At 40.0% G+C, this 8,791-nt stretch overlaps 1 protein-coding gene across 5 annotated transcripts in view; it reads left to right on the top strand.

Moving 5' to 3' along the window:
- The first annotated feature begins 1,848 nt into the window (after positions 1-1,848).
- Positions 1,849-8,791, top strand: part of RAB23 (RAB23, member RAS oncogene family) — a 34,206-nt gene continuing 27,263 nt past the window's right edge. The window contains exon 1 of one of the 5 annotated variants that reach the window (XM_054686805.2): positions 1,849-2,024. The gene's annotated coding sequence lies outside the window, so the exon portion shown is untranslated. Of the gene's footprint in view, positions 2,025-2,259; positions 2,873-2,895; positions 3,280-8,791 lie in introns of those variants that run through there. The other 4 variants (XM_016955735.4, XM_016955736.4, XM_024357253.3 and 1 more) reach the window with 4 other exon arrangements.

Here is an 8,791-nt window from a genome sequence, read left to right as displayed (position 1 = left end):
AATTTACCATTTTTAGCCATTTTTAAGTATAAAGTTCAAGAGCATCAAGTTTATTCACGTCGTTGTGCAACCATCACCACCATCTATCTCCAGACTTTCTTCATCTTGCAAAGCTAAAACTGTAGACATAAAACACTAACTCCCCATTCACCACCTGCCCTTCCTTTCCCACAACCACTTCCCACCCCCCAACTGTCTCTATGAATTTGACTACTCTATGTACCTTATATAAGTTGAATCATACAGCATTTGTCCTTTTGCGACTAGGCATAATGTCTTCAAGCTTCATCCATGCTATAACATGTGTCAGAATTTCCCTCTCTCTCTTTTATTTTTGAGACAGGATTTGCCCAGGCTGGTCTTGAACTCCTGGATTCAAGTGATCCTCCCATCTCAGCCTCCTAAGTAGCTGGGATTACAGGGATACCTCGCTACACCTGGGTCCCTCCTTTTTTAAGGCTGAATAATATTTTATTGCATGTATATACTACATTTTGTTCATCCATTCATCCATTGATGGACACTTGGGTTGCTTCCACCCTTTGGCTATTGTGAATAATGCTGCTATAAACATGGTTGTACAAATTTTTTTTTGAGTCCCTGTTTTCAATTCTTTTGGATATATACTCAGAAGTGGAATTATTTAATTATACGATAATTCTATTTTTAATGTTCTGATGAACCATACAATTTTCCATAGTGGCCGTACCATTTTACATTCCCACCAGCAGCACACAAAGGTTATAATTTTTCCACATCCTTGCCAACACTCATATTTATTTTCTGTTCTGCTTTGTTTATAATCATCATTTTAATGAGTGTGAAGTTGTATCTCATGGTTTTGAGTTGCATTTCCCTCATGATTAGTGACCTTGAGTCTCTTTTCATGTGCTCATCGGCCATTTGTATACCTTCTTTGGAGAAATGTCTATTCAAGTCATTTGCCAACTTTTTAATTGTTTTTTTTTCTTTTCTCAGAAAGGGCATCAGTACGTTACTCAAGTTTAAGAGATACTGCCAACAAAATCCTAGAGATAAATCTGTTAGCTACTTGATATTAAATTTCTTACAAATACTATTGCTATTATAGGTAAAATAATCTCCACTAATTTTTAAAATTATTAAGTGTGAAGTATAATTCACATACAGAAAAATGTGCATAAGAGTCCAGCTTGAATTTTCACAAATGGACACGCATTTATAACTAGCGCCAAAATCAACGGAGAGAACCTCACCAGAAGGAAGCCCCTCTTCCAGTTGCTAACTGGAAGCCCCTCTTCTAGTCGCTAACTCCTTCCAGTCACTATCCCCTGCCCACCAAGGTAACCATTATGCTAACTTTGAGCCTCTTAGTTCTTCTGTTTTTGTAGTTTATAGAAATGGACTTATGCCATGTGTACTTTTGTTGTCTTTTTATGCTGGGCATTAGGTTTCCGCAGTTGATTCACGTTATTGCCCGTAATTGCAGATGCTTTTTTGCGTTGCTGTATAGTGTTTCATTATATGAACTCTGTGTAATTTCATTAATTTATTCTATTGTTGATGGTCTTTTGGGTTATTCTCATTAAGGAATTATTACAATAAATGCAGCTACGAACATTCTGATACCTGCCTGTCCGTGCACCCTAAGTATTCGTTTCTCTTTGCTCTATATGGAGGCGTGGAACTGCAGGGCCATAGGGTATGCACCTTTTGCAGACAGTCCCAAACTGTTTTTCAAAGGAGTTGTTCCAGTTTACATTCCAGCAGCAGAGTCGAAGAATGCAGTTACTCTACATCCTGGCCAACACTTGGTATTTTCCATCTTTTTTTTCTATTCTATTTTATTTTGAAATATAAAAACAACTGAAGCAAAGTTGAGATTGCTTTTGAGGAACCTTTTCGTTTTTGGTTCGCTTCTCTGAATAATTAACCATCTCAGGCTTCTATTTTGTCCTGCAGGCTGTGTGAGTGCGTTTTCGACTTTGCTCGACATTTTTTTGCTCACTTGGCCACTTAAGATGTCATCTGGTCAAGAAAATAAGGTAGGTGTCCGAAGCGGGGCAAGCCCTTTGAGGACCCTGGAAGTGTGATAACTCTGTAGGCGAAACTCATGCGGACCGTCATTGGCCGATTTCTCTTTTCTAGAGTTCACGATCTAGGAGATCCTGCTCGCCTCTGATCTCCCCACTGCCCTCCCGGGCTCCCTTGGAGGCGCCCGGAAAGCTGAGCCGCCGCCAGCCACCCGCCAGAACAGGGGCGGGGCAGGGCCGGGGGTCCGCACAGAGCATGCGCAGACGAAGCACGGCGCATGCTCCGCAGCGCGGCGGGTCCACAGATGAGGGGAGTCAAGACTCCCGCGCCCCACCACCCCCGGCGGAGCTGCTGCTGAGCCACTCAATCTGAGCCCTGGCTACTAATAAAGTTCGTTTAAAAATCATAATCATTCTTAAGAGAGCGAAAGAGGGTGCGAACTAGCCGCTCGGCCCCGCAGGGAGAGCTGGCGCGTCGGGAGGAGACAGCGGCGGCAGCGGTTGCGCCGCGACCAGGAGGAGCCGGTGGCGCCGGGCGGCGGGTCCGCGGCCGGTGGGGGACGGTGAGTAGCGGCTCGCGCTGCGGTGCAGCGGCGCTGCACTCACTCGCCCTCTCCAGGGGCTGGGGGTTCGTCCGGCTCCACTGGGGAAGACTCAGCTTCTCCCCGGGGTCCCGGGTTGTGCCTTACTCTCCGGAGTGGGCAGTGGTATCGAGGGCAGGGGCCTCCAGGCCCGGCTCCCCCATCCCCCGGTTCGGACCGCCGAGCGCCGGCTCTCCCCTCCCTGAGCACCGATCCCAAGTTCCAGCTAGAGAAGGTGGGCGGCAGCGCCAGCCCGGCGCCCCCTCCCAGCTCCCAGCGGTGGGTACCTGGAATTGCCTGGTGGGCGGGAAAGAGGGGTGGAGCGAGGGCGGCGCTGCGTCCCCAGTCTGGCCGAACGTTCGGCTTTTTGCCTGCCCCAAGTCCCGAATGGGGAAGGGGCGACCCGGGCTGGGCCAGACACCAGTAAGGGCGTGAAGTGCTCAGGTTAGGTTTGATGGCGAAGAGAGTCCTCAGCTCCACCCTGGCATTTAGACTCCTCCCTGCAGTGCGACCACTCTTTACCCGCGACCCCACCCTTCCCTAGTTTCTTGTTCATAGAGTGCTGGAATATGAATGAGCCAAATTGTGCTGTTCCATTGACACTGGTTGCTACAGAATTAACTTTACTCGGAGATCCGAGGAGCCATCGGCAGTTCCCAGGAGTAAGAACCTGAGAGCGTGTGAGAGTAAGAACTTCATTATCAGGAGCTAGTGAAGTGGCAGTAGGGTCTGAAAAAGGCTGTTAACTTCTCTAGGTTTTTATGTATCTCCTAACATCTAGGTAATTTCATTGACCCTAAGAAGTTTTTCAGTATTTTTACAAATATAACCTGTACTTCTACTTAAATAAAGGCTGTTATGAGAAAACAACCTTTTGATTAGTGAGTTAACTCACCCTTTGCTTCTCTAATTTATTAGACCGCATTAGCAAAATGTTAAAAGTTTTGGGGAAAGGGTATTTATATAAAGTATTATTGTCGAGGTTTTTAATTGTACTCAGAAGTATGCTTATTTCTAGGAACGTAATTGTTTTGATCTAGTGCTTTAAGTCTATAGTTTCTGAAAAGCAAGAGTCCGACTGCCTGTTAAAATTTAATTTGGCTTTTTTCTTTAAATTTATTTTAAGGAAATTAATTTATTATTTTAAAAAGTGTATGGTAAAATTGATTTTTTTTCAATGTACAGTTCTGTGAATTTTAGACTCATGTAACCACCACTACAGTAAGGATGTAGAACAAATCTATCGCTCCCCCCGCCACAGAAAAAAACCTAATGTGATCCCATTATATCATACTCCTTACCCCTGGCAATTACTAATCTTTTCTAGAAATGAAATCATAACAGTTAGTAATCTTTCGATGTTAGCTTTTTTTCACTCAGCATAATGCCTTTAAGATTTCTCCAAGTTGTTTCATGTATGGATAATTTCTTTTTTTATTGCTGAGTACTATTTTATTATGTGGATATGCCACAGTCTGTTTCAACATCTGCCCATGGAAGGACATTGAGGTTGTTTTCAGTTTTCTGTGATTATGAATCGATCTGCTATAAATACCATGTACAGGTTTTTGCATGGACATGTTTTCATTTCTCTAGGGTATTGCTAGGAGTGGATTGCAGGGTCATATGGTAAATGTATGTTTAATTTTTAAAAAACTGTTAAACTGTTTTCTGGAGTATCTGTGTCATTTTGCATTCCCACAAGCAACATGTGAGAGTTCTAGTTGCTCCACATACTCCCAGCATTTGGTAGTGTCAGTTTTTTAAAATTTAGCCATTCTAATAGGTGTGTAGTGGTATCTCCTTGTGGTTTTAATGTGCCTTTAACTAATGGCTAAAGATGTACATGTTTTCATGTGTTCATTTGCCACATAGAGTCGTTGGTGAGGTATCTGGCAAAGTCTCTTGCCCATTTTTAAATTGGGCTGTTTTCTTATGTTGAGTTTTGAAGGCTCTTTATATGTTTTGGATACAAATTATATGTTAGATACGTGTTTTTCAGGTATTTTCTTCCAGTCTGTCTTTCTTTTCATTCTAACAGTGTCTTTCAGACAGCAATGTTTTTAATTTCGGTGAAGTCCAGTATCAGTTTTTCCTTTTATGGGTCATCTGGTGTCATGTCTAAAAACTCTGCCTAACAGGTCAAGATTTTCTCCTTCTAAAAATTGTTTTATAAAAGTGTTCCATTTAGATCCGTGATCCATTTGAGTTAATTGTATAAGGTGTGAAGGTTTACTTTTTTGCATATGGATGTCCAGTTGTTCCATCACTATTTGTTGAAAAGACTGTCTTCTCTCCATTGAATTGCTTTTGCACCTTTGTTAAAAATCAATTGTCTTTATTTGTGAGGGTCTATTTTGGGCCTGTTTTGTTCCACTGATTTACTTAGCTTTCCCTTTGCCAGTATTACACTTTGTTAATTTAGCATTATAATGTCTTAAAACCAGGTAGTATAATTTCCTCCAGTTTTATTCTTTTTCAAAATTGTTTTAGCTATTCTGATTCTTTTACCTTTGTGTATAAAGTTTAGAATCAGCTTGTGGATACAGAAAAATTTGGCTGGTGCTTTGATTGAAATTGTATTACACCCATAGATCAATTTAGGGAGAATTGCTGTTTACTTTGTTGAGTCTCCCAATCTATGAACATGATATGTCTTTCCATTTATTTAGGTCTTTGATTTGTTTAGTGTTTTGTAGTTTTCAGCATACAGATTGTGTACATGTTTTGTTACATTTATACCTAAGTATTTAATGTTTTTGGAGCTATTGTAAATCTCATTCTAAAAAATACTGGTTTCAAATTGTACATTGTTTGTACACAGAAATACAATTGAATTTTGTGTGTTGTACATATGTCCTCTGACTGCTAAACTCATTAGTTCAGGGTTTGGTTTTTGAATTTTTGGTGGATTCCATGGGTTTTTCTACAGAGATAATCATGTCATTTGTGAATAGAGAAAGTTTTAATTTTTTCCTAATCTGTGTTTTATTTTTGTTTCCTATTACAATGACTAGAACTTCATGTATGATGAATAGGAGTAGTGAGAATATATATCCTTACCTTGTTCCCAATGTGAGGGGAAAGCAATCTGTCTTCCAGAATTGTTTTATGTTATAGATGCTTTTTTTTTCTTTTTTTTTTTTTTTTTGGAGACAGAATCTCACTCTGTCACCCAGGCTGGAGTGCAGTGGCACACGATCTCAGCTCACTGCAACCTCTGCCTCCCGGGTTCAAGCAATTCTTGTGCCTCTGTCTCCTGAGTAGCTGGGATTACAGGCGAGCAACCCCACACCCAGTTAATTTTTTGTATTTTTGGTAGAGACACAGTTTCATCATGTTGTCCAGGCTGGTCTCGAACTCCTGACCTCAGTGATCAGCCTGACTTGGCCTCCCAAAGTGCTAGGATTACAGATGTGTGCCACTGTGCTCGGCCTATAGATGCCTTTTACCAGGTTGAAGAAGTCCCATTCTATTTCTAGTTTGCTCAGAGTTTTCTCACAAATGTTGAATTTTGTCAATATTTCTTCTGCATCAATTGATATTATGTTGTGTTTTTTTCCTTGAGTTTATTAATGTGGTGGATTACATTGATTGTTTTTTGAGTATTTAACTAGCCTTGCATTCCCAGAATAAAGTCCACTTGGTTGCAGTGTATTGTGTTTTAAATATTGCTGAATTCAATTTATTAATACTTTGTTGAAGATTTTTACATCTTTGTTCAGAAGAGTTTGTCTAATTTTCTTTTTTGTAGTGTCTTTTTGTGGTATCAAGATAATGCTGGCTTCATAAAAAGAGTTGGGAAGTGTTTCCTCGTCTCTATTCTGGAGGAGATTGTGTACATTGGTGTTAATTTTTTAAATGTTTAGTAGGATTCTTCAGTGAAACTGCCTGATCCTGTAGATTTCTTTCTGAGTTTTTACATTACAAATTCAATTTCCTTCATAGTTATAGGGGTATTCAAATGGACCTATATTATATTGGGTGAATTATGGTCGTTTAGACTTTTCAAAAATTTGGTTCATTTTGTCTGGGTTGTCTCATTTATGTGTGTAGGGTTGTTACGTTATCCTTTTGAGTCTGCAGAATCTATGTTGCTATCCCCTATTTTATTCCCGGTATTAGGTATTTGTATCCTCTCTCTTTTTTGTGTTAGTCTCACTAAAGTTTTGTTAAATTTATTGATCTTCTCAAAAAGCCAGCTTTTTGTTTCATCAGTTTTTCTGTTTGCAATTTCATTGATTTCTGTTCTTCTTTTTTAGTATCTTCCTTTTTTTTTGCTTGCTTTGGGTTTATTTTGCTCTTCTTCTAGTTCTTGAGGTGAGTGCTTAGATTATTGAGTTGAAACTTTTTTCCTTTTCTAAGGTAAGCATTTAGCGCTCTAAATTTTCGTATCTTAGGCTGGGCACGGTGGCTCACGCCTGTAGTCCCAGCACTTTGGGAGGCCACGGCGGGCGGATCACTTGAGCCAGGAGTTAGAGAACTGCCTGGCCAACATGGTGAAGTCCTGTCTCTACTAAAAATACAAAAATTAGCCCAGCATGGTGATGCATGCGTGTAGTCCCACCTACTCGGGAGGCTGAGGCAGGATTGTTTGAACCTGGGAGGGGGAGGTTGCGGTGAGCCGAGATCAGGCCACTGCACTCCAGCCTGGACTACTGAGTGAGACTTTGTCTCAAAAATAATAACAATAAAATAAAATATATTTTCCCATTTCAGCACTAATTTAGCTGTGCCCCACAAAGTTTCACATGTATTTTCACTTTCATTTAATTTTTTTTTTTTTTTTTTTTTTACTTTCCTTGTAACTACTACTTTGAATCTTGGATTGTTTGAAAAGTGTGTGCTTTTAGTTTCTGTCTGGAGATTTCCCTGTTTTATCTTTCTGTTATTGATTTCTAGTTTGATTCCATTGTGATCAGTGAACACATTCTGTATGATTTCCATTATTTTAAGTGTGTTTGAGACAGGAGGTCAGTAGATCTGGTTCCACAAGATACAGGTCTTAAAAGATCCCCACTGACAAAACAGGATGCAGTAAAGAAGCTGGCCAAAACCAAGATGGTCATGCAAGTGACCTCTGGTTGTCCTCACTGCTCATTATATGCTAATTATAATACATTAGCATACTAAAGGTTACTGCCATCAGCACCGTGACAATTTATAAATGCCGCGGCAACATCTGGAAGTTACCTTATATCGTCTGAAACAGGGAGGAACCCTCAGTTCTGGGAATTCCCCCATCCCTTTCCCAGAAAAGTCAAGAATAATCCACCCCTTGTATAGCATATAATAAAAAAAAAAACCATAAAAATAACCAACCACCAGCCCTCAGGGCCGCTCTGTCTATGGAGCAGCCACTCTTTTATTCCTTTACTTTCTTAATAAACTTGCTTTCATGTCACTCTGTCGGCTCACCCTTGAATTCCTTCTGCACAAAGCCAAAAACCCACGTGGCCTCCTGGGCTGAACTCCAGTTTTGGGGTTTGCCCTGTGACATGTTGATGTTTGTTTTATGGCCCAGAATATGTTCTATCTGGGTTGAAAGGAGGTATGTTGTGCTGTTGTATAGACAGTTCTATAAATATCAATTAAATTCTGATTTTATTGTGTTTTTAGAATTCCATTTTGATTTATCTGTGTGTTTTTGAGAGTACCTGCTTGTATTATTGTTTTAGTGGTTGTTCTTGGTATTACATTATATATATAGTCATGCATTGCTTAATGATGGGGATGCACATTATGGTTTTGTCATTGTGTGAACATACTAAAATGTACTTACACAGACCTAGATGGTATAGCCTACTACACATCTAGGCTGTATGCTATCAGAGCTTATTGCTCCTAAGCCACAAACCTGTACACTGTTACTGTATTGAATACTGTAGGTACTTGTAACACATTGGTAAATATTTGTGTATCTAAACATATTTAAACATAGAAAAGGCATAGTAAACATATGGCATTGTAATTTTAAAGGACCACTGTTATATATGCAATCCATCATTGACCGAAATGTTGTTATGTGGTGCATGACTGTATATGTGATTTATCCCCGTAATTTATCATTGCAGTCAATATTTTACAAATTCAAGTGAAGTGTGGAACCCGTACCTCCCTTTATAGTCCTTTATCCTTCCCCATTTATAATTGTCTTAAATATTTTCCCTACATATATTGAACACCACATTGGACAGT

Source organism: Pan troglodytes, chromosome 5 (assembly GCF_028858775.2).
Source record: "Pan troglodytes isolate AG18354 chromosome 5, NHGRI_mPanTro3-v2.0_pri, whole genome shotgun sequence".
NCBI lineage: Eukaryota > Metazoa > Chordata > Mammalia > Primates > Hominidae > Pan > Pan troglodytes.
Note: the sequence above shows the minus strand (reverse complement) of the source record. Positions and strands in the feature narration are given on the sequence as shown.